At 44.4% G+C, this 23,867-nt stretch overlaps 1 protein-coding gene across 8 annotated transcripts in view; it reads left to right on the top strand.

The window, feature by feature from the left end:
• DMD (dystrophin) overlaps window positions 1-23,867 on the top strand; it is a 2,018,590-nt gene that overhangs the window by 1,628,705 nt on the left and 366,018 nt on the right. The gene's annotated exons all lie outside the window — the stretch shown is intronic.

Below are 23,867 nucleotides of genomic sequence, written 5' to 3'. Positions count from 1 at the left end.
GTCGTGTGATGCAAGCACACCTTTCCTTCTACGTTTATTTCGTGAATATTTGTTGATGTTCCAGACGCTCTGCCAGACACTAGAAATACACCGCTAAATAAGCACTTTTTGTTGTCGCGTTTGATCTCTGTCTTCTTTGGTCTGTAGTCTAATGGGGGAGGAAGGAAATTCAACAAGCATTGCTATATGGTAAGAGCAGGGTTGCCCGGATGGGGATGGCTTCTCTGAGCAGTCTCACCTTGGCTGAGACCAGAGGAGAAGCAGGAGTTAGCTTAGTCAAGCTGGGAGGCTGGAAGAGGAGTGTTCCTGGCAGAGGGAATAGTATGTGTAAAGTCCTGGGAATGAAAAATTTCCCAGCGGCTCAAGGAACCAGAGGAGAGTCAGTCAGCTGAAGTTTTCGTAGCAATTTAGAAGTTAGAATCAATGTTATTTTGATTGTTAGGTTATGATAGGTGACTTGAGCCAGCTGTCTTACTTGGACAGTTGGGTGGATGGTGGTACCATTTATTCAAACCCTTCACAGGAGAGAGGGTGTGTTTAAAGCAAGTAGAGGATGATGGAGCAGGAGGGGTGATGCTGACTTCAGTCTTGCACATGTTGAGTCTGAGTGGCCCATGGAATGTACAAGTGGACATTTCCAAGTAACTGGGGACACACGGGGTGCCGATAGAAAAAGTTCAGAGGCTGAGATATTTCACTGGATTTTGTCAGTACGTAAGTAACTAAAGTCTTTCAAGGGTTTGAAACGGTTAAGGGGAAAGTTTGTAGACAGAAAAGAGAAGGTCCAAGAGTGAACCCAGAAAAACACCAAGATTTCGGGCATAAGCAGAGAAAAATAAACCTGAGGTGGAGACAGGGGAGTTAGCAGTTCAGTAGGTGGGAGACAAACCAGGCACGTGTGATGTCACAAAATCCAAAGGAAGAGAGGCTTTGAAGAAACATAGCATTCGGACTTGTCAAGTGCTATGAAAGAGACAGACAAGAGAAGACCAACAATATTCCATTGATTCAGCCACAAAGAGGGTACGGATATCCTCGGTATAAGTAATTTCCATGTTGATTTTGGAGAACGCGGTAATGACTCAGTGGCAAATGGAGAACCCAGGCTGCAGTGGGCGGAGACACGATTGGGAATTGAGAAAATCAAGGGGCGAATGTACAACAATTCTGTCAAGACTCATGACTGTGCTGGGGACAGAGAAAGACCGTAGCAACACAAGATGGATGGAGCAGCGAGGAGGAAAGGATGGTCTTAAGAAGAGAGAGCTTTGAGCATGTTTAAAGGCCAGTGGGGAGGAGATGGTATAGCGACCGAGGATTTGAGGAAGCAGAAGCAAAGAGGGAGGATCAGTAGCCTTGGGAGGAATGAAGGCACATCTTCCAGCAAGGGCCGCGGAGGAGGGAAGCATAGGCGCAGTTGCCGGTGGTCCTGTAAATGTAGCCAAAGGGTAAGGTAGGGTCCTCCGATCGGATTTATTTTTCTCACTTAAGTGCGGCGTTGGGGATGGCGTTAGAATCTGAGATTCAAGCAGCGTGGCAATTTGCAATAGCTGCTCTGGGATGTTAGAGTCAGTGTTGACTACGGAATCAGTGAGCAACGGAATTCTTTCTGTTTGTGGTTTCAAGTGCATTCCATTGCTACTAAACTTATGAAAATGGTTTCAGAATCTTCTTTGCGCTTCTGACCGCCACCTCTTTTCCTTTCTCCGTCACCTCCCCAATTTAAACCTTCCCTGTTTTTTTTTTTTTTTTTTAATTTAAACCCACGTTAGTTAACATGTACTGTCGTAATGGTTTCAGGAGTAGAATTTAGTGATTCATCACTTACGTAAACCTTCCCTATTTTTTTAACTTAAATTGTACACCGACTGCCGTGAAATCTGCTGGTAGAAGACACTGCAAACTAAGTTTCGATTTTTGGTTTGTTGTCTTGTTCGTGACTAAATATTTAGCCCGAGCCACAAAGCCATCGTGCATAAAATGAAGAGGTTATTAGAGAGAAGGATAGTTTTCAGTTATCTCACGTATTGAAGACCTTATGGCTTGTCCACATAGATAGTAAAGACCAAGAAAAGTCCACCTTGAGATTTTAATTCCCAGGATAGGTTTGCTACCTAATCAAGAGAACCCAGTAATTACTCCACCTCCTCTTAAATGGTTCCATTTTCTGTGCAAACTGGTTTACCCTTTCGTGTTAACTGAGGAAGGATTCTCCCAGAAGACTTGTTCATCATGTCCTAGAGTCCCCGCTGAGTTAGAGTCGTCCAGCTTTCACAGTGCTTTGTTTCCAGGGTACCTGACCGAAGGCTCGGTACCATTTTTGTGAAAGAGAAAACCTTAGGCCAAGCTGGGACTATGTCTGTCATATTCCTCCCTAGGTATTTGTAGAATGAATGAATGAATGAATGAATGATGGCAAATGATAATCCAACCGTCACACCAGGGGAAGTGAGGGGAAACCACTGGAATTTGGAAAATTGGAGGAAAAAGAAGAGGTTAGAACAGCCATGCAGTGAACTGGACTCCCATCAGGAGAGATCACTACTCCATACCAAGGTTACCAACTCCTTGACTCTCAGTATTAACCCAGTTTGGCTCTTCTGCAGTTACCTGACTTCTTTCCTAACTGATCAATCCATTAATTAACCCGGGTGTCTGTTTGAGAACTCTGTCGAAAACAAAAGCAGCTACATGCCAACTAGCAGCCTGGAAGCTGGAAATAGGGGAATAAGCAAGGCAGATGTGATTCCTACCCTCAGGAGCACCCAAACGAGGAGGATGTTTCATTCCAGGATCTTCCCTCTGCTTTTCTTCAAAAGGAAAAAGCCGATGTGTACAATTTGCCATGTATCTTGATTAGGGATTTTGGACTTAAACTAGATCTTAACCCATGACCTATGAATCAAAATTTTAAATTTTATTGTTCGTGTTCTTGGTTGTTGTTTTTTCTTTTCCTTTTTCTTTTTCTTTTTTTTTTTTTTTTTTTGTAATGTCTCTGTTCTCCTTAGATGTGAATAGAAATGTCTTGGGAGAAAACTTTGATTGCCATGGGAGCCCCACAAAGCCATTTTTGTACATGTAAACTTGTCATTAAGTGTCAGGTATGAAATACATTAAGGAACAAATTACTTCCCCATCAGGGAGAATTTAATAAATTTCGGGAAAGCGAATGCCTTCCGGTCTGCGTTGCCGACAAATGCAGAAATTTTGATCTGCATTTGCCAAGAGGAACATGGCAGATGATACCCCGTAGATGTTGTAGCAATGCTCAGTTACGTTCCTTTAAAAAAAAAAAAAAAAGATGTTTCTTTCAGGAAGCTATTCTAGGATCTTTCTCTTGACAGTGTCCTAGTTCTTATCTCTGTGGTGCACAAGCTCACAAAATGTTTTCTTTGAAGGGCATTTTGTTATTGGCCCTCTTTTTATTTTTCTTCCCCGAGTAAACAGAACGGAAGGTGTTTACTCCCCATGGTGAGAAGGTCCCTGGGTGCACACTTAGTGGGGTGAACCTCTGGCTTTTTTCTGCTTGTCATTCCCTGAATGTAAGAAACAGGTGCGGTGATCGATTCCCCGCCCTCGGTGACCCCGCAGTGGGGGGGCGGCGGGGGGTGGGGGACGGCATGTCACAGACCTTTTGTTCCTTGGAGAGAATGAGTATGAAGAAAGGCAGCTTCAGCTGATACTGAGAAAACATGAGGACTCAGGACTTTTTTCCCCACTTTACTGATGGGTACAGGTTTATTCATCCTGATTTGCTCAGGACGGTCCCACTTTCTGCCTGTTGTTCCCATGTTATGCTTAATAGCGCCCCCATACACTCTCAAAAGTGTTCATGTTTGGGGGCGCCTGGGTGGCGCAGTCGGTTAAGCGTCCGACTTCAGCCAGGTCACGATCTCGCGGTCCGGGAGTTCGAGCCCCGCGTCGGGCTCTGGGCTGATGGCTCGGAGCCTGGAGCCTGTTTCCGATTCTGTGTCTCCCTCTCTCTCTGCCCCTCCCCCGTTCATGCTCTGTCTCTCTCTGTCCCAAAAATAAATAAACGTTGAAAAAAAAAATTTTTTTTTAAAAAAAGTGTTCATGTTTGGCCAGTAAACTATAGAGTCGCCCTAATTACACGGACCCGAGAGTAGAAGACCACGACCATAGGGACGGTCACTGCTTCCCGTGTCTGTATGTCGTGATATTAGAACTTGGTACCTTAAGGAAATGAAATTGTGCGTGAGGCATCTGCAGAGTAGGTGAATGAAGCTAGGTGATTTTAAAATTGAGCTTAATTTATTGAGTGCCTACTACGTGATCAGCTCTGTGCCAGGTGCTAAAGCAGAGGGGTAAGCTGTGTTCTCCAGAGTGCACCTCGCACACGCGAGCGGGGCCAGAGAGCGCGCTGTCTTTCCCTAGTATCCCTTCACTCCTCCCCGTGACTTTATATATGAATCAGGTTTATGATATGCCCCTTGTGGGCTTTCATTTATTTATTTTTTGGAGCTTTAATGGCAATGTATCATGTTTTAATTAATAGAACATCATGTTATGAAAATGTTGAATCAGATCTTTTCCCTAGGCATCAAATGTGTTCTCAGTGAAAATGTGACATCCAGATATGGGGAACAAAAGAGATAAGGAAAGTAGTAATGCGATTTTTGTGAAGGATGATGACATAATGTCTGCGTATTTTAATGTGTTGCCACCATCTGTAGGAAGTATGTCCTTTAGAAATAAAACAGGACCTTGACCCAGTGCCTTCCTCACGTTCTACGCTCTTTTCACGGGTAATTTCATGGCTGTGACGAAGAGGCAGGTTGAGAAGACCAGAGTTTTATTATTTGTAGACCTTTAAGTGACTAAAGGAAGTTACTACCAGCGCTAGAAACAAACAGAGAAGCTAACTCTGAAGGTCAAGGTAGCAGACAGACTTCACAATGATTTAGTACGGAGGATTAGCTGCATTCCAAATCTCGGGAGAGGCTGAAGGAGCAGATTTTAGACTGGGCTTCCAGGGTAGAATTCTAAAGCCAGGTAGAACTGGTCCACTGGGGAACGAACCTACCTTCTCCGAGGCACCACTGAAGCCGTGAATCCAAGGACATACTCTTTAAGGGTGAACTAGGATTCAGGGAGTTGAAATCTAGAGGCTACCACTCTGGTAGCTGCTGTTAGCAACTGCTTTTCTCCAGTCAGGAAGCCGGAGAATAGACTTGGGAACTGTGACGCGGGCAATCCCATGCTTCTGTGACTAAGCTCGCCAACAGAAGGCGCCAAAAGGGGCAGGGAGATGGCCTGTGCCTTACTTCCGCCTTGCACATCCTTCACAGGCACAGCTACTTGATGTAAGGTTGCCAGATCGAGCAAACAAAAATAACACAGGCAACATACTGACACGGAAAAAATATCCATCATTTATCTGAAACTCACGTGGAACTGGGCACCCTGTATTTTTATCTGACAACCCTAACTTCCTGAAACCTAATTCATCTCCGTAACCCTAGCTGCATAGAAGCGTGGCAAACACAGTTTTCAATCTCCAGCCGGGTCCAACTAGAAGGAGGGTGGCGTGGAGGTTTGAGTGAGCCAATCCAGAGCATTAACCAGTGTAGATTAACCGGCAAGAATGGCTGAACCTTTCTGCCCCCAGATACTTTTTTTTTTTTTAATTTTTTTTCAACGTTTTTATTTTTTTATTTTTGGGACAGAGAGAGACAGAGCACGAACGGGGGAGGGTCAGAGAGAGAGGGAGACACAGAATCGGAAACAGGCTCCAGGCTCCGAGCCATCAGCCCAGAGCCCGACGCGGGGCTCGAACTCACGGACCGCGAGATCGTGACCTGGCTGAAGTCGGACGCTTAACCGACTGCGCCACCCAGGCGCCCCGCCCCCCCCCAGATACTTTTGCTACCATCTGATGATTTCGCTTTGCGTTCTCATGGTCTCTGAAATCCTACCGCTCCGTGATTCATTTGGTTTAACTCAGCTTCCTCTTTTTCACATGTCCAAATCTCCCAGGATGTGAGAGTGGTCAGACTATGCTCAAAAAGTAGGGTTTTTCAACAGGTAGGAGGGGAAGGAAGGACTATTGGGACAAGAGGGAATGTGGGGGGTAGAAAAGACTGGGCACCAGGAGATAGAATGAGCCGGGCAGGTGCCCATTCAGATCTCTTTTGCTCACTGTTTCACACTGGGCAGGCTCAGGACTCAAGGAGAAATATTTTCTTCTCATGCTTCCTCTCCCTTTTTGTACCCCCCCAAGATGCATGCTTCCCAAATCACATAGCGCGAAGTAATGCTATCAGAATGACACAGATCGTCAATATTAGAGATCAAATAGCTGTATATTTTCTCGCGGGAAATATATATGACTAAACGCAGTTTTGAGTTGTGGGTTCTGAACCACTGATTTGCAAATGACTTTTGGTTCCCGAACTCTTTGTAAGTTGAGGACTGCTTTTACTTATTTCAAAAGGAAGAATGCTGTTTTTGCACCATGCTAATTAACTATTTAGTGAGAAGAAATGTCAGCCAGGAGCAAGAAAAGAAATACCGCCTCTCAGGGAAGTCAAGGCTGATGGAAAACAATCATGCAAGCACAATGCCTACCGCTCTTCAGAAACCCGGAAACTCTTCTTTGTTCCCCCTTTCCCTAGGATTTTCTCTTCTGCATTTCAAAAGTGAGGGTTGATGGGGGGTGGGTGACGGCATTGAGGAGGGCACCTGTTGGGATGAGCACTGGGTGTGGTATGGAAACCAGTTTGACCATAAATTTCATATTAAAAAAAAAAGAAAAGAAAAACAAAGGCAGTAACCTACACACACACACACACACACACACACACACACACACACAAATAAAATAAAATAAAATTCTTTGTTAAAAAAAAAAAAACAGTTGGGTAGTTCACGTTTCAAGGCTCCTGGTCGTAACAGAAAGTCAGTACTAATTGGAAGCAGGGGGATGTTGGGAGACGTCATAGAGGTAGCTGCTCTCCAAGTTCTCCTGTAGGACTTTCCATGGCAAGGAAATCAGGCAGTGAAAGTTTGGGTGAGCGAATGCAAGCCACCAGTCCTCCAGAGAAGGGTACTGTCTCTTCAGTCCTTTAATCCCTGGCGCTGAGTGGGAAGGAGGGGAATTCCTTGGCCGAAGACCTCATCCAAGAGTTGATGAGGGTTATTTAGCTAAAAGAGGTTCTTGTTACAGTGAAATCCAACGTTCCACGAATTGTTTGCAATTACAAATTGAAAGTAGCGTTGCACGTTTGGTAAGGGAGGTGAGTTTTGTAGATAAGCCTGTGAGCTTTTTGGGGAATAAAGGAGACATCAATTGTTGTCATTTCAGAGATGCGGTAGGTTCATTTTCTCTTCAAAGTGTATCTTTTTTTAACCGGGTGTCTTACTTCTGCCCGTAAAAACATTACTGCACTTAAAAGCATGGTGACTGTTTGAGGAGACTTTGTCATTATCAGTAAATTAAAGACCCTCAATTTATGTTTGCTAACTATAACTTACTTTCATACATCTCATGGTATTTTAAAACCCACAAGTTGTTTTGTAACTCCCAATATCACAAGGATCAATTTGATCCCGTGGGCGAAGTGTTGTGCCCAATGAATTATTTCATTTAGTCACAGAGAGAAACAGGAAGAAAAAAAAAAGAGTGGAATTCTCAATGCTCTGTGGAAGTCGGACGTCATATGGCTTTTTATCCAATGGCGTTCAAAAGGCCCCAGTCCCCTTCTAAATGCTTCAGAATCTATTATTTAATTAGGATCTTAGATCTAAAATCTGGTCTCTTGAAGGTTTTGCTCTCCCCTGCGCGTTAAAAACCGTGGTTTCCAAATCATATAACGTGATGAGCTATCAACATGTAAACCGGTACCCTGGGAAACAATCATTTCGTATCACTTGGTAAATACGATGATCGCAGACACTTCTGAGTGAGCTTCTGGTAGGCGAGAGAGGGGGGAAATTGCAGTGCGTGAGGTCCCATTGATTTTTACAGTGAAGGATCGTCTAAGTTACTTCGGAGGTTTCAAAACTGGGCCTGCCCCAGGAATCTTTTCTGGCTTTCTCCGTCACCAGGCAGTTTTGGGGGAGCAAGCATTGATCCATCCGGGGAACCATAACCCGTAGCGTCCACTTTTCTAGCAATCGCGCTTAAAACCATGAGAACAGGCCCTAGGATTTAGGGAGATGCACTTCTCCAGGCAAGCAAATCCTTTCAGCTTTCACCTGTCAGTGTGTCAGCGTTCATCTCCACGTTCAAGGAGTTTCTTGCAACCTCTGAAGTCTAAGACACAGCATGAAGACAGGGGGGTACAGAACTCTAAGTCATGTTCGTGGGCTTATCTCTCCGGTAGAGCGGCTGTTTTATCTTCTTTCATTTTTTCCTAATCAAGCCATTAGCATGAAACCAGGACGAGTCGTCTTACGAGAGCAAAATTGGGGTCATGCCATAGGCTGGCTGAACGAGTGCACAACAATGCCTTTACCACATCAAATCTGCCCTTTAATTACATTCTAAATCTCATTTGAAGAGATTTTATCATTATGGAAATTGCTCTCTAAATGGACCCACGATGAAACCCAATAAAAGTTTGCTGAGAAGACGACAGAGGAGATGAATCCGCAGCTAAAAACGTTATCATCGGACAGACTTTTCCTGGCTTTAGGCAAAACAGCCCATGCAATAACACAAAGTCACGGCCTCAGAGGTGTATTTTCCCGATGATTGCAGGGCACTTTGGCCTATCGCACAATCTCCTCTGGAGGCAGAGTTCTGCTTTCCAGCTCGGCGAGGCTTTTTCTCCCCGGCCTCGGAGGCATCGCTTGCATTTAGAGTGGCCAAAATGAATAATACACTATTTGCCTCGGGTTCCGGACTCCGTGCGGGCAGGCGGAGCAGGCCTAAGGTTCTTGAAATGAAAGATGGCTTTCTTTTCATGAAATAAAGAACACCTCTGCTTTCTTCTCAAGGTCATTTAAAAATACCCAGACCGTGGCGTTATGGAAAGCACACGAGGAGGATTCATAGGGAAGGAGTTAAGTCGGAATGTCCTTTTCTCCACGCTGGGGAGTGTCTCCTATCTGCGGAGCACAACTGATTCGAAGTTGCCTTTGAAGCACGTTCTTCATTATCTCTTTCTTCGATCTGGAACTTCTCCACTAGCTATCAGACAGGCATCCTAGGACCGCAGCTACACTTCGCCCAGAGCTCCAGTTCCGATGTCTTTCCACAGGCCCCTGGCTAAATGCACCCCTTTCCTCCTTGTTACTCCCCTTACCCGTTTTTGTTGCCGTTGTCGCCATCGTTGTTGTTGTTGTTGTTGTTTGTTGTTGTTGTTCTTACTGTTTCCCAAAAAGATGTCACATCATAATGGGAAAGAGCGAGGTTACTTGAACGTGGCTAGAGTGATGGGAACTTTTTTTTTTTTTTTTTTGTAGCCCTCAAGGATGTCCTATGATATGCGCCCTCCCCCAAATGTAATCATTTTGTGCCTAGGACCACTGTGACTAACTCCAGGAATCATATCGTAGTAATAGTTTTCAACGCGATCTTCTTCCCGCGAGTTTTCCATTAAAACGGCGCTTGAGGGGCACCTGGTTGGCTCAGCCGGTTAAGCGTCCCACTCTTGACGTCAGCCCAGGTCATGATCTCGCGATTCGTGAGTTTGAGCCCCACGCCGGGCTCTGCGCTGGTGGTGCGGAGCCTGCTTGGGATTCTCTCTCTGCCCCTCTGCTGCTTGCGCTCTCTCGCTCTCAAAATAAGTCATTATTGTGAAAAATAGTACTTGAGAGATATGTTGCCTTCATGAATTCTTTGTATTTCTTGGAGGTGGAGGTCGCTGCCCACAGGCCGCTGCTTTCTATTTCCTCTTAGTGGGTCCCGGAAGCCCATGAAATGAGTGGTCGTGTTTTGTGTTTATGAATTCTGTGCAGGTTTCTCAGGAGAGGATCCATCATTTTCACGAAGGCATTCGTGACTCGCAGGAGGTTAAGGACCATCAGGCTAGACCAGTGAATTCTCGATCTCCACGCTGGAGCTACAGAATCGGGCACTCCAGGGTGAGGGCCCAGCAGCCTGTGTTTTAATAAGCCTTCTGGGTGATTCTCAAGCTCACTCAGGTGTGACAACCAGCGTGCTGGACACATTACGAATACACAATGCAAAAGTTCATGTTCACGGCTACGTGTGGGTGAGAAAACAAACCCCTCTCTCCCGCATGGGTCTTTCCCTCTGGCCCCGCTTGGACCTTTCCCTCTGGCCACATAGAGTCACTCAGCTCTGACATATATTCTTGTCCCATCTCGTCTTGCCTTCAACTTGACTCTTGCTCTTCCCCGTGCTTCAAACTTCATTCTCTGTCTTCTCTCCTGGTTGTCTCCTATTCATCCCTCAAAACCCTGCTCAAATACCATCACTTGTGGGATGGCATCTGCACATCTTGGTGACGGGGCTAATTGCTCCGTTCCCATAGGGCTATGCCCACTTTCACGTTATCCGAGATCATTATCACTTGACTTTATCAAGAGACTGTCGGGTGCTTGAAATAAAGTTCTATCTTGTGGTTTTCTGATTGTTTTCAGACACGATTTAGGCAAGACCTCCATCTTGCTGTGAGCCCACAAAAGGGAAAGATCCGAAAGTCAGGCAGGAACGAAACTCTGACACCACCAGGCCGAAGGGTTTTTCAGCAAGTCCCTTTATTTTCAACTCAAGATAACATTAATAATTAGGCATTACCCACATTGGTTTCTCAGTCCCCCGCTGATGAGGTTTTTCTGTATTAAACTCTCAACTATGTCAGAAATTTCCGCAGAGATTCACGGCAACTTTACCGTCCCTCTGTCCCTATCTGAGAAGAGTAGACCAGAAACCTTTGCCCGTGGTAAAGCGCTATGAACATAATCTGTTTCCTACTTCTATTTCTCTTTCTTGGAGTGACCTGACATCTTTATTTATAGTCAAGATTAGTGACAATGATGAAATCCGACTGTAATCTTTTCTTTCTTACTCGGGGCACTGTGAAGCAAGTTTCCACTGTTTTGGAACATATTCCAGTGTAGCTCCCATATAAAAATGTTTATGATGTAAACTAATCTATAAAGGCCTCCTTTTCTCTGCCCTAGTCCTTTGTTAAAACTTATGTAATTTATCTTATGGGCACGAATAAAACCTAGGCCTTCGCAAACCTTACTCTCCTGGGGATGGTTTTTCAAATGTATGTGTTCTCACATGAAAGGAGCATCATCACAGGACCAAAGGCCAAGAATGCCCTGGGTCTGTGTCAACAGTGTGGTCAAGGGTCTCTAGGATGTTCTGAACTGAACCTAATGCTTTGGGAAAGATTAGTGGCTATACGATGAAAAACCCATGTTCTGACGTCAGCGCAGTGGGTTCTAGGAAGGAAGAAATATCCTCGATCTCTTGTCAGTTTTCTCATTTGTGAGATTTTCTTTGGCGGATATGGCAGTGTTACCTATCTTTTTATTCATGTCCACACCTTCCTCTTCCTTTTCTTCATACACGGAAAAAGAGAGTATATTTTCTCCCAATCACCATCCACCCTGTTCCATAAGAGAAGAGAAGCTAAATAGAGGGAAATTAACTCACCAAAGAACAACAGGGATTCAGACGCAATTATGTCAATAGGACTTCAGTTAACATCGTGGTACGAGAACCTTCTTTAACATTCAAACTTTATGGGTACCTAGAATTCACGTTAAAGGTAATATCTCTGGGTGTTGTATGGAAACCAATTTAGCAATAAATTTCATATTAAGAGAAAGAAAGAAAGAAAGAAAGAAAGAAAGAAAGAAAGAAAGAAAGAAAGAAAGAAAGAGAAAAGAAATGTTACAGTGTTGAAATATAAAAAAAATAATAAAGGTAATATCTCTAAACTTTAGACTAATGAGCACCCACAGATGAATACAGTTGTGTCCAATGCGTGTCTGTGAATTATTTAGAAATTGTCCTGCTATTCAGGGTGAAAAGACATAAAAATCATCGTAGATTTATGATATCCTTAACCTATTCCAAACAGTTGCCTCCATGTAGGGTTGTTTGTGGTTGTGTTGGGAGGTTAAGAGGGGTTTCTTTCGAGGGGCGGGGGCCAGAAGAAAGTTGTTCTGCAGTTACAACATTCATAATTAAAACGAGCCAGAGGAAATTAGCAACATGGCTGTTGTGATTTCTGGTGTTTTATGAAAAATAATTATGGCCCTTTGCCATATGTTCTTGCCTTCTTACACATTGCTGTTGGGATAAGATGAGACTTGACATCAACTAATTGCTTATTTCTAATCCACAATCTTGAACTACACAGAATCTCGAGGGGGGGGAATAGCTCTGTGACGAAGACGTTCAGGAAAATAAGAGCTCCTCTAACCTTTAGCTCTGCATATAACATAGACAAATTGTATAGCTAAATATAACCAGATGTGTATTGGTCCATGGGAAGACAGCTGCCTCTTTTAAGGATAAGAATGTGTTCTGTTCATTGCGAGGCACTCCACATCACGAAAGGTATTAGTTCTGAGTTGACCGAGGAGGAATAAATAAGGACATACCTAACTGGAGTATAATTCAGTTGCCTGGGCATTCCTCTCAGAGCATCGCAGAAACCTGCACCAACTGAGTATCTCCCAGATACTTGAATGAAGTAATGATTGCGTGGTATTGCATGTGGCCCGACTCAGAAGTTACTTGCTCTGTACTCGAAGACTGGGGAAGAACGAGGGTTAGAACACAGATCTGTCGGAATTTATACATTTGACTCCCCCTCGTTCTTAGCCCCCAGTTGAGGAAGCTACAGGTTGGAGATGAAGCAACCTGTCCAAGCCCACTTCACAGACGTGATGGAGGGGACTTATAAGGAGTCTGAGCGTTAGTTTCCTGCCCCATTTTTCTCCCTCTACTATATCCCCACCCCTCCTCGTGGCTGTGCGATAATAAATATGTCTCAGTGTCGGAAAGGCCCATCTGGTCTTTCTCAGATAAGGACAGTTATCTTCCAACAGGCTGATTCCCGCACATAAAACATAACACAAAACCCAAAGTACCTTCCGCGTTGTGGACTTTTCATACGTGGCCGTCTCTACGATTTACATGGGCAATCTCGAGTTTACGTATGAAGGCCTTTCGAGATTACCGTCGGCAAGGATCCTCTCTCTGAGAGATGCCGCACGCAGGCAATACCCACTTACGAGCAATGAAGCCATATAGCAATATCTGAAAAAATATTGCAAGACAGTATAGGTTTTGATAGGAATTTTAGATGTATTTGTAAAAAAGAAAACAGCCTCCGGACTTGTTTCATCTTCCAACACCAGCATCATGACATTAGTTTCCTCCGCTGTGTCCGCGGCACCTTAACTGTTTTTGACCCATCCCATGCAGTGTTTACTCTACCTGCCCTTTTTCAGGAGCGCGTGTCCTTGAAAACCCACTCCCACATGCTTTAGGAACGCCTAACAGAACGTCTTTTCGTTGGGAGTCTCCCATGCCTACCTGCGGCTCTCGTGTCAGTGCCCTTGCCTCGTCATTGTAACTTACTTGGTTCCAAGGGGCGAGTGTATGTATGTATATGTTTAAACCACAGCATATATGATGTTTGTCTGACTCCTGGGGGAAATGCAGCTTAAAATAGCATTTCTATCTTTAAAATGCTTTTGTGAACAGTTCTCACTTTGCCGGTGTCTACCTCCCGAAGGTAGAGAAAGGAAAGGATGAAATTGAGTCACACATGCGACTCTTTCTGTAATTTATGCACACCCAATGATGGTAGCGTCCCTCCTCCTTCTTTCCTGGCTTTGGAACAACCTTGTCGTTGGTTCAAGAATGGCTGAGGCTGCCTGTCAGCTAAATTCCTGCCTCCATTCTCTCCGTGATGCCACATACGCTGACAGCTGCCCCTTAAATAATTATTCTCAAGCACTGTTCAAGTATTTTTGGTATTTAAACGTTTACATTTTAAATATTTATTCTCTCTCTCAAAATAAACTTTAAAAAAAAGAGACATATCTATGTGAGAAAGTTCAATGTCAGCTGAGACGTGAAGAATGAGAAGATACCAGTTATAGGAAAAAAGGAGGACACAGGTTGCCTCCCAAGTAAAAAGTGGGGCTTTTACCACCAGCTTTGTGATAGGAAAGATCTTGGCTAGAGCTTACTAGGAAATGTAGGGGCATCTGAGTGGCTCAGGCCGGTTGTTGAGCAACTGACTTTTGATTTCAGCTCAGGTCATGATCCCAGGGTTATGGGATCAAGCGCCGCGTCGGGCTCCTTACTGACCATGGAACCTGCTTGAGATTCTCTCTCTCTCTCTCTCTCTCTCTCTCTCTCTCTCTCCCCCCTCCCTCTGCCCTCCCACATTCTCTGTCTCTCTAAAGTAAAAAAAATGTGGCCAGAGACGAGGTCAGAGATCCTTCAGATAATGTGGGGCCTTGAAGTCCCATTGTAAGGAGTTTGAGATTTATTTCAAATGTAGCAGGAAGCAATAGAAGCTTCTAGAGCAAGATAGTGACATGGTCTGATGTAGGCTTCAAATAAATCACTGTATTGCTATGTGGAGATTAAAGAAGGCAGGAGAAGAAACTAGAAGACCAGTTAGAGGCAGGGCCTCGAATCCAGGCAAAAGATAACGGTGGCCTGGACTAGGGTGGCTGATGTGAGATACAATTTGGATGTTGGAATCCTCACACACACTAATGGGTTGGATGATGAGAGTAAAGGAGAAGGATGTCTCAAAGATAACTCCACATTTTTAACTGGAACAGATGGATGGTAGCATCATTTATTGAGATGGTAAAAACTGGGGGAGAAGTCAGTTTTGTGTTCCCTTTTCAGCATGTTATGCTTTCAACTGTGACACATTCAAGTGGAGATTTCTAATACATTGGTGAACCTCAGAGAGGAGTTCGGGGCTGGCTCTTTGAATTGGGGATTATTCAGGTTATCCGTTCTATCTAAGACCATGGGACTAGGTAAGCATACTTAGGGATAGGGAGAAAGAGGAGAAGGAGAAGAAAAAGGCTCCTAGGACCAAGTCCTGCAGACCACCAACATTCAAATATTAGGTGGGAGTGGACAACCTGTCAAAGGAAACAAAAAAGGAAGGGCCAAAGAGGGAGGGGGAACACTAAGAAATTATGGGGTCATGGTCGCCAAGAGAAGAGAGAGGGTTTCAAAAAGGAGGGAGAGAGAGGGTTTCCAAAAGGAGGGCGTGGTCAACTGTGTCAAACACTGCTGAGAGGTGAGTTGCATTAGAATAGAACATTGCCAGCGTGCCTGGGTGGCTCGGCTGGTTAACCATCTGTCTCTTGATTTTGGCTCGGGTCACGATCCTATGGTTGTGAGATAGAGCCCTGTGTCGGGCTCTGCGGTGATAGCGTGGAGCCTGCTTGGGATTCTCTCTATCCCTTTCTCTCTCTGCCCCTCCCCTGCTGGTTCTCTGTCTCTCTATCTCTCTGTCTCTCTGTCTCGCTTTCTGCAAAATACATAAAGCCTTAAACAAAGAACAGAGCCGTGTCTTTTGGGTTTGGCCGCAAGGAATGTCATTGGTCACCTTCATGAGAACAGTTTAAGAGGAGAGGCGGAAGTAGTTGTAAGAGTGAGAAGACTGAAGGAGGTTGACTGCGCACAGCACCCTTCAAAAGTTAGGCTATGAAGTTTAGGAGAGAAATAGGGCAGCCCCTTAAGGGGAATGAGGGATCAAAGGAAGGTTTGGGGAATGATTTTCTAATGTTTGTTTTATGTTTAGAACTTATACTCCAGGTAGGGAACTGGATGTGAAACCTTTGAGGAAGAGTGACACAAGTCCACATAACAAGAGAATACGTGAAGGCACGTGTATGTCTCAACGCCTGGAGAGGGTGGAGGTAATTAACAGACTGGGATGAGGCCTGGCGCAGTGGAAAGAGCCTGGCCCGAGGCCCTGTAAGATCTGTTTAGAGTCTAACTTCCCCCCACTTAGTAGCTTTGTGATCTTGAGCAAATTACAAAATGTTTCAAAGCCCGTTAGTTTGTGACATCCATCAATAGGGCAAACGATGCCTACTTTATAAGGTTTGGGCAAAGATTAGATGAGGTGACGTAGGCAGAGCATTTAGTACCTAACCCAATGCCTGGTCCCTTGAGGGCCTTCATTAACGCTGTGTCCCTCTGGTTCTCCTCTCACCTTCCTTCATGACTCCAAGCTCGCCAGCAGAGAAGACACGAGGCTGTTCCGAGGAAAATGAGTTCCAAGTGCATGGCAATGGGAGCCAGCGCTGTAGGCAGGAGCTAAGAGATAATGCTGAGAAAGATCAACATCGAGATTCGAAGGGTACGGAGTATGGCCAAGTCCCCCTTTTACTCAGAAGGAATTCTGTGGCCTTGGGTTTTCTTATAACTGGTGTCTTTCCATCCTTCAAGTCTCAGGTGACGTTGAACCTTCTTACGTAGGTATTTCATGACCACCGTGACCAAAGAACACTCCATCACCACCACATGGAGACCGTTGTTCTCACCATAACCCTCCACTTGCTATCTTCAGAGAACCTTCTTATTTTATTGAATATTTGTTTATCTGTTTGCCCTATTTCTTTCCTGTTTATCCTATTTCTCTCTGTGTTCACCTTATTAGGCTGTGTACATCAAGAAAGTAGAAGTTTGTCTTTCACCACTGGAGGCCTAGATGCTGATATATTAAATATTAGTGGGAGGGAGATAAAGTTGGGAAGGAGGGAAGATAGAAGGAAAGAAGGAAGAAAGGAAGGAAAGAAGGAAGGAAAGAAGGAAGGAAAGAAGGAAGGAAGGAAGGAAAGAAGGAAGAAAGAAGGAAGAAAGAAGGAAGGAAGGAAGGAAGGAAGGAAGGAAGGAAGGAAGGAAGGAAGGAAGGAAATGTAAGGGCTGGGACTACATCTGTCTTACATTAGATGTGGTCCCATAGCTCCTAGTGAAATCTTGGAAATACCATAGGCACTTCCATGTATGTTTGTGTAATGAATAAATATGCAGAGAATTTTCACACTGTGACAGAATAAAAAGAAACAAGTAAAAACGCGATGCAGAAGAGAAAAGATGATTCCCATGTTACTTCCAACCTGGTATATCTGAAGTGAACTCTTTGATTTTAAAAAGTAATTTTAAGACTAGAGTAAACCAGAGGGGCAGACAAGGAGAGAAAGCATCACGTGTTACCAGAGTTTGCAATTGCTTAAGGCGGTCTGACAAATAGGATTTTGCTCAGTTTCCTCCGGGGGAATCCACCCTAGGCCAGGCATTTTTAAAGATTAGACTTTGAAATAAAGGTTTGCACCTGGCAATGTACCGAGGCAGGAGACCATATCCCTTCTCTCCACTGTTCTCGGGCACAAGTGTGGGAATTTTTGAATGAGGTATGAAAGCAAAGACAACGGACCCTGCAGGATAATAGTCTCTGAGGACCTTAATAACAGCCATTTTTAAAGCACAGCCTGTGGACTCCTAAATCCATAGCTGCCCGTTTAAGATGCATTGCGATGCAGTGGACCTGCAAACACACTCCTTATCTACCTAGAGCAACAAGGCTCCAAGCCAAACAAGAGTCCCCAAATTAACTCTTGTTTCTCTTGGGCTGATGCCTCTGCTGCTTTCCCAAGGACTGCAACGGCCAGAGATAGAATAACAGAAAACAGTCACACCTTCTGTGAGTCTGTACCCAACTGCATTTCCTGAGTGAGTGAAGGACGTCTGGTGGTTAGATTAGAGTCCTTATAAGGCCAAGTTTGTAGGTCCAGTTCCTTGATACGGGTGCTTCTCAAAAAAAAAAAAAAAAATCCATTAGGAAGGGTAATTCTGTTTTGTTTTGCTAGTTTTAATGTTCAATCCATACCAGACTGATACTTTTGTAACATGCAATAAAAATGAATTACTTTTCAAACCAGACACAAAATGCAACCCCGCGCTTTTTATTTTTAGGTTGCTATAAACGTTTTGAAAGATTTACTCTCGATTTCTGTTCTCATAATGGAATATGTGTGTGTGTGTGTGTGTGTGTGTGTGTAGTCCAAAACCTCGAGTATTGAGAGCCTGTGTCTCACAAGTCATTTTGGATAACCAAACGAAGGGAGTTTGACTTTTGTGCATGGGTTTTTGTTTTGTTTAATGTCTTTAAAGCATCAACACCTTTCTGGGATAACTATGTTGGACAAATTCAGTTAAAGGGTTTTAGATAGGGGCGCCTGGGTGACTCGGTTGGTTAAACGTCCGACTTTGGCTTAGGTCGTGATCTCACAGTTCGTGAGTCCGAGCCCCCAATCAAGTGTCAGTGTGGAGCCCTCTTCGGATCCTGCCCCCTTCTCTCTCTGCCCCTCCCCTGCTGACGCGTGCACGTTCTCATTCTCTCTCTCTCCCTCTCTCTCTCTCTCTCTCTCTCTCTCTCTCAAAAATAGAATAAACATTAAAAGAAATTTTAAAAGTTTTAGATATACTGCTTCTTAAATAGAGTTTACTGAACATACTTCTGCTTTTCCTGGTGAATTTCAGATCTTCATTATCAACATTAATCATTTGGCTTCACATTAAAGCAAGGTGATGCCTTCAAGGGCTAATAATATGTGTAGGGCTGTTAGTCGCCACGCTGCGTAACCCCGGTCACCTGTGTGTGCCCGTGGCTCCTTCTACAGCTTTCTGGTTCTCTGTCAGGTGTCGCTCCTTGCCACCTTCCGTGTAGCCCTCAAGGATAACTTCTCTCCTGTTTTGGATCTTTGTTCCTGACCTTTTAAGTTCTTGGAAATCACATCACCACTCCTTCTTTTTCTTTCTCCTTTTTTTTTTTTTTCCTATCAAGCGAATTTGAATTAGGTGAAAATTATCAGTGAAGAGGAACTAATGGCCTTATCGTTATTCACATACTAATTGCTTTCAGAAAAGATTAGAGATTGTGCGTCTTTCGTGAATTTTGTACGCAGATGCGGTCACTTATTTTTATTCTTCCCACATCTTTGTGTCTGTTTTGTTGCCGACTTCTCGGTTACATTCAAGACAGGGAGGCTGTCCTTTGCTGAGCTCTTTTTTAGGGACAAATAGCTCCATTTACATAGGAAAGAAAATATCTGGCTACTATTATCAATGATGTTTTGGAATAGTATCGTAATCATTTGTTTGGATATAATAAGAAGGGTGTAGCCCTAACTCATTCTTGACATCTCTCTTCTTTATTTTTCTTCTAGTAAAACTTTTTTTTTTTAATTTTTTTTTTCAACGTTTATTTATTTTGGGGACAGAGAGACAGAGCATGAACGGGGGAGGGGCAGAGAGAGAGGGAGACACAGAATCGGAAACAGGCTCCAGGCTCTGAGCCATCAGCCCAGAGCCCGACGCGGGGCTCGAACTCACAGACCGCGAGATCGTGACCTGGCTGAAGTCGGACGCTTAACCGACTGCGCCACCCAGGCGCCCCTCTTCTAATAAAACTTTTATAACTTCTCCTCTTCTTCTCCAGTCATCTCGTTACTTAGGGACACTGTGGATCATTCTACTTGTTGAGTGAGACAGTACAAATTTAATATTCCATAATCTTGTCTTTGTCCTACTCTCCTTTAGAAACTTTTATTCTCAGTGACTTCCTGAAAGAAGGCCTCCACCCTACTTAGTGTAAGGACCTCAACTGCATTCTTTTTTTTTTTTATTGTTTTTTATGGTTTATTTTATTTTTGAGAGAGAGACAGAGTGTGAGCGGGGGAGGAGCAGAGGGAGAGGGAGACACAGAACCCGAAGCAGGCTCCAGGCTCCGAGCTGTCAGCACAGAGCCCGAAGGGGGTTCAGACTGGCAAACTGTGAGATTATGACTTGAGCCGAAGTCGACGCTTAACCAACTGAGCCACCCAGGAGCCCCGGACCTCAACTACAGTCTGTCTCTTCCGAACACACATCGTGGCTTCCCATCGGGCTGTGCAATTCATTGTCCCTGCTCATAAAGCAAACTCACTCCCCCCCCTTCTGCCATTCTTACAGTCTTCTGCCCAGTGGGAATACCTCCTTCCCTCTACCTCTCTCAGTCTTATCCATCCTTCAAGGCTCAGACCAAGTCCCATGAGTTCATGAAGTCTATTTCTAGCACTTGGCCTCCACACTGATTGTCTTCCAAGAGAAACCCTTATATTAGCTATTACTTATTAAAGGCTTTTTGTGTTCTGGACACTGTTAAAAGTATTTTACAAAAATTATTCCATGTAAGATTCAAAACAACCCAGCAGGTAGGTATTATTATTTAATATTGAGCAAAGCCAAAGAGATTAAAGAGTTTTTCAACTTAGGCAGCTAATAAGGGAAAGAGAAGGCGGAGACTCAAACTAGGTCTACTTAACTGCATTCTGCCATGAATTTTCCCCGGAGGCTGAGAAAGGGGACTTCGGAAAGAAGGAGGCCAGACTCTCAGAAAAAAGAAGGGAGTGCGAGATTTGAAACAGCTCTCCGGGAAACAAGATTCTCTCCACTCCTAAAACCTCTGCGCTGTGAATGTACTGCTTGCCTTACAGCTGGCCTTCTTGATGGTCACCGTGGAGTTTTCCTCTGTGATCACACAGAATGTGAGGCTCTGCGGTCCTTTGGTGGGGGAGGCAACAAATTATTATTTTATTGGCACCCGGTTTCTCAATGATTGGATGTTCTCTCTTATTGTCTTGGAGATATCTCTGTCCACTGCTTCAGTTCTGTTTAACAGTCTCCATATTATTAAGACCATAAAATGAACTCTTGGGGTACCGAAAGCATTTTTCTGCCTTGTCTGATGGCAGGGCGAGGTTTGTTGAAACTTAAGCAACACTCCTAACACTCCTTAACACTTCGTCGTGTTATTAACAGGAGAAAATAATTGGGAAAAATTTTTAGTTAATGGGAAAAACCTCAGAGGTAACATCGCCTCGTGGTTAAGAGCACAGTCCCTGGGGTCCAATAGCCTGGGTTTGAAATCTGGCCCCGTGGTTGTTCAGCTGTGTGACCTTGGGCATTTTTCCCTCTTCTTTAGTTATTGGTCTTTTTAAAGAATACCATCAAAAAAAGAAGAGAGCCTTCGCCCGCCCCCTGCTTTTCTGTGGCCCCCGAGTCTAAGGTCCCTCTTAAGATAAATGCCATTGTGGGAGTTTTAGGCAAGTGTAGGTGTCCTCCTTCCTACCTGTCCTGTCAATGTCTCCTCCCCCCTAGGAGTCATGCTGCCCACTCGTATTAAAAAAATCTCCATTACAGCATGCCAACCTCCTTTCAAAAAAGCCTTGTGTTCCTCACCAACGCTCACCTCCGTTTTCCAGCAGCCTACCCGCGTCCTGTGGCTTGACAAATTCCCTACCGTCCTGCCGTCCCGAGAGAACACGGACCGGCTGCATCCATACCGACGTGTCAGGCCATTGCTTAGTGTGATGTTACTGAAGGGAGAATTTCTGTTCCGGCGGCAAGGAGAGTTTGCAGCAGGAGCCCTTTGTGGCCCAAACGGTTTTTGCTCACAGCTGCCCAGCTGCCAAACAAGAAGTGAAAACGGTGGTCAGGATTCCATCTTCCGTTCGGAACAAATCAATCCATGCGGGTACATTTCTGATCGAAGTCAGTAACGTCCACTTTCCAAGGGCTTTTCCCTCAACAGTTGCTTTTCCCCACCTTGTTAGGAATAGCCTCGTTCAGCTTCAGTAACTACGGTCTATTACAAGCGCTGCTCGTAGCAAATGGGGCGGGGAGGGGCAGCCCAAGAGCTTCCAGAGTCGAAAGAACTCTAATTCTAATACTTAAAAGATACATGACTGTAGGCAAGTCAGTTACATTTCTCTCCACCTCGGTGCTCTCATAGGAAAAACAGAGAAAACACATACTCCACAGGGCCAGGAGGAAGAACAAAGCGGTACCTTTGTAAGTGTTTTGCACACCGGAAAGCCCATTACTGTTCTTGTGTCATTTGTCACTCTCAACCAGCACGGTGACCCAGAGAAGAGGTGCAAGCTAGGAGCTCCCTCGTGCCCGTGCCAAGACTTTTATAGTTCAGCCACTTCCGAACTTCCAAGGGGAGCAGTTTTTATCCCAACACCTCTGAGATTTGGTCGGAAATTCCCATCAATATTTAGTTGGTAATATGAAGGAGTTCTTTCGAAAGCACACGCTAGATTTCCGGAGACGTACAGGCAGAGCTCTCTCTTGCGTTCCTCTTATTTTCCCACCGTGCTAAGACTAGACAAATAACCAGTCCTCAATAAATACGGGTGCATCGGTTTTACATGTGTTTATCTTTTTGATGATACAACAAAGATGTTTATAGGTGGCATAACGGAAATAGCAAAGGTGAAAATTAGCAGACTTACGAATCACCTTCCTCTTTATGCTTGGGACGATCGCTCATTTATTCAAGAAGGTGTTGATGACTTCACGATCTACATGATCTTAAGGAACTGTCGATTGAGCTTCGGTGTCTGCTCTAAGCGCGGGATCTAAAAATTCAGATGAACTATCATTTATATGCATGTTGATGCACAAAGCTGATTGTATTGGTCAGACCTCATTTTCTTGAACAACTAAAGGTTTGGTGTCCGTCCCCTAGGTGGGTACTCCGAGGCAAAGTTCTGAATCAAATACAGCAAGAGGAAAAGTGAAGCAAAAGAGAGAAGTGGGGAGAATTCTGTGGATGACTCGGGTCTGTTTGGTTTTGAGCCCTGATTTCTTTAGATATATTAACATCACTTTTCTCTTTTCCTGAAGAAGTGGCAAATTCAGCAGGGGCATGTTCTGCCCCGTTCTGTGACCTAAACAAAGAACAGAGATGCGTGTTTCATCAAACCCCATCCCGCAGGAAGCCCAATACCAGCTTTCCACCACGTAAGCTGGTCTCGAAATCAGGCAATTTCCTTGCGGCCCAAGCCTGTTCTTTGATGGGATAGAGATAGATGCTGCTCGATCTGTTGGACTCTTTCCCTTCTTTCAACTTTGGATGTGCTTCTATCCATACCCCCACCCCCCCACCGCCACCTCGTGACTTCCAGAAATAGTGACAGGGACATTCATTGTCCATCCACCTTACTTCTCAACATTCCGAAGTCGGCATCTAAGAGTCCGTGACTTGCTCTCACATCCCCCCTCACTTCAGAAGAGCCATTTCATTCCATTTTAGAAAGAGAGAGCAGAAAAAAAAAAAGTTTCTAGTTACACAGATCAATCCAATTGTTCGGAGCTTCAGAATGAATTTTTAAACTTGTTGAACAGAAGCATACAAATCTCTCAAAGCAAGTCAGATAATGGACAAAGGCTCCATTCATTGTGTGGGCAGAAAGGAATGCTGGTACCCGGCAGCTCTCTAAGGAATGTTCCTTTGGCTTTGACCGTTCTATTGGGAACAAGGAGGGAAACACATATAGAAAATGAATTTCTAATGTCTCTGGCTTATAATGGCAAAATGATAAGAAAAGTTGGCTGTTTCATATAAACTGTCAGTTGCATATTCCAGGCCTCCTCTCTGAGGTCCCTCCCACACCCACAGGCCTGGCCACCGTTTAGTGAGGAGTACAAAGTGGCTGTTTATTATTATTGACTGGTGAGGCCTGTGCTCTGAAATTCATTCTGTCAACAGAATGTAAGCAAAGTTGGCATTTTAAAGCAGGGCTCTTTCAGTCGCTGGGTTTTCTCAGGATTGCTATGCAACACGATCAGTGCTGTAGTCCCCGGTTCAAGCTGAAAATGTTACACAGGAAGACATACCATGTAAAGGTCAGATTCTTCTACTATGATAATTTTCTTGATCTGTGTATATACAAATGAGGTTGAATGTGTAATCTCTTATCATAACGCTTCTCAAGGTCCTGTGGGCTTTCTACCTGTCAAGCCTAAAAATACGACGGTAGTTTAAGTGGGAAATCTTACTAATAAATGTATGACGCTATAATAAATG

This window comes from Prionailurus bengalensis, chromosome X (genome assembly GCF_016509475.1).
Source record: "Prionailurus bengalensis isolate Pbe53 chromosome X, Fcat_Pben_1.1_paternal_pri, whole genome shotgun sequence".
NCBI classification, from domain to species: Eukaryota; Metazoa; Chordata; class Mammalia; order Carnivora; family Felidae; genus Prionailurus; species Prionailurus bengalensis.
The sequence above is the reverse complement of the archived record's forward strand: the minus strand, read 5'-3'. Positions and strand labels throughout refer to the sequence as shown.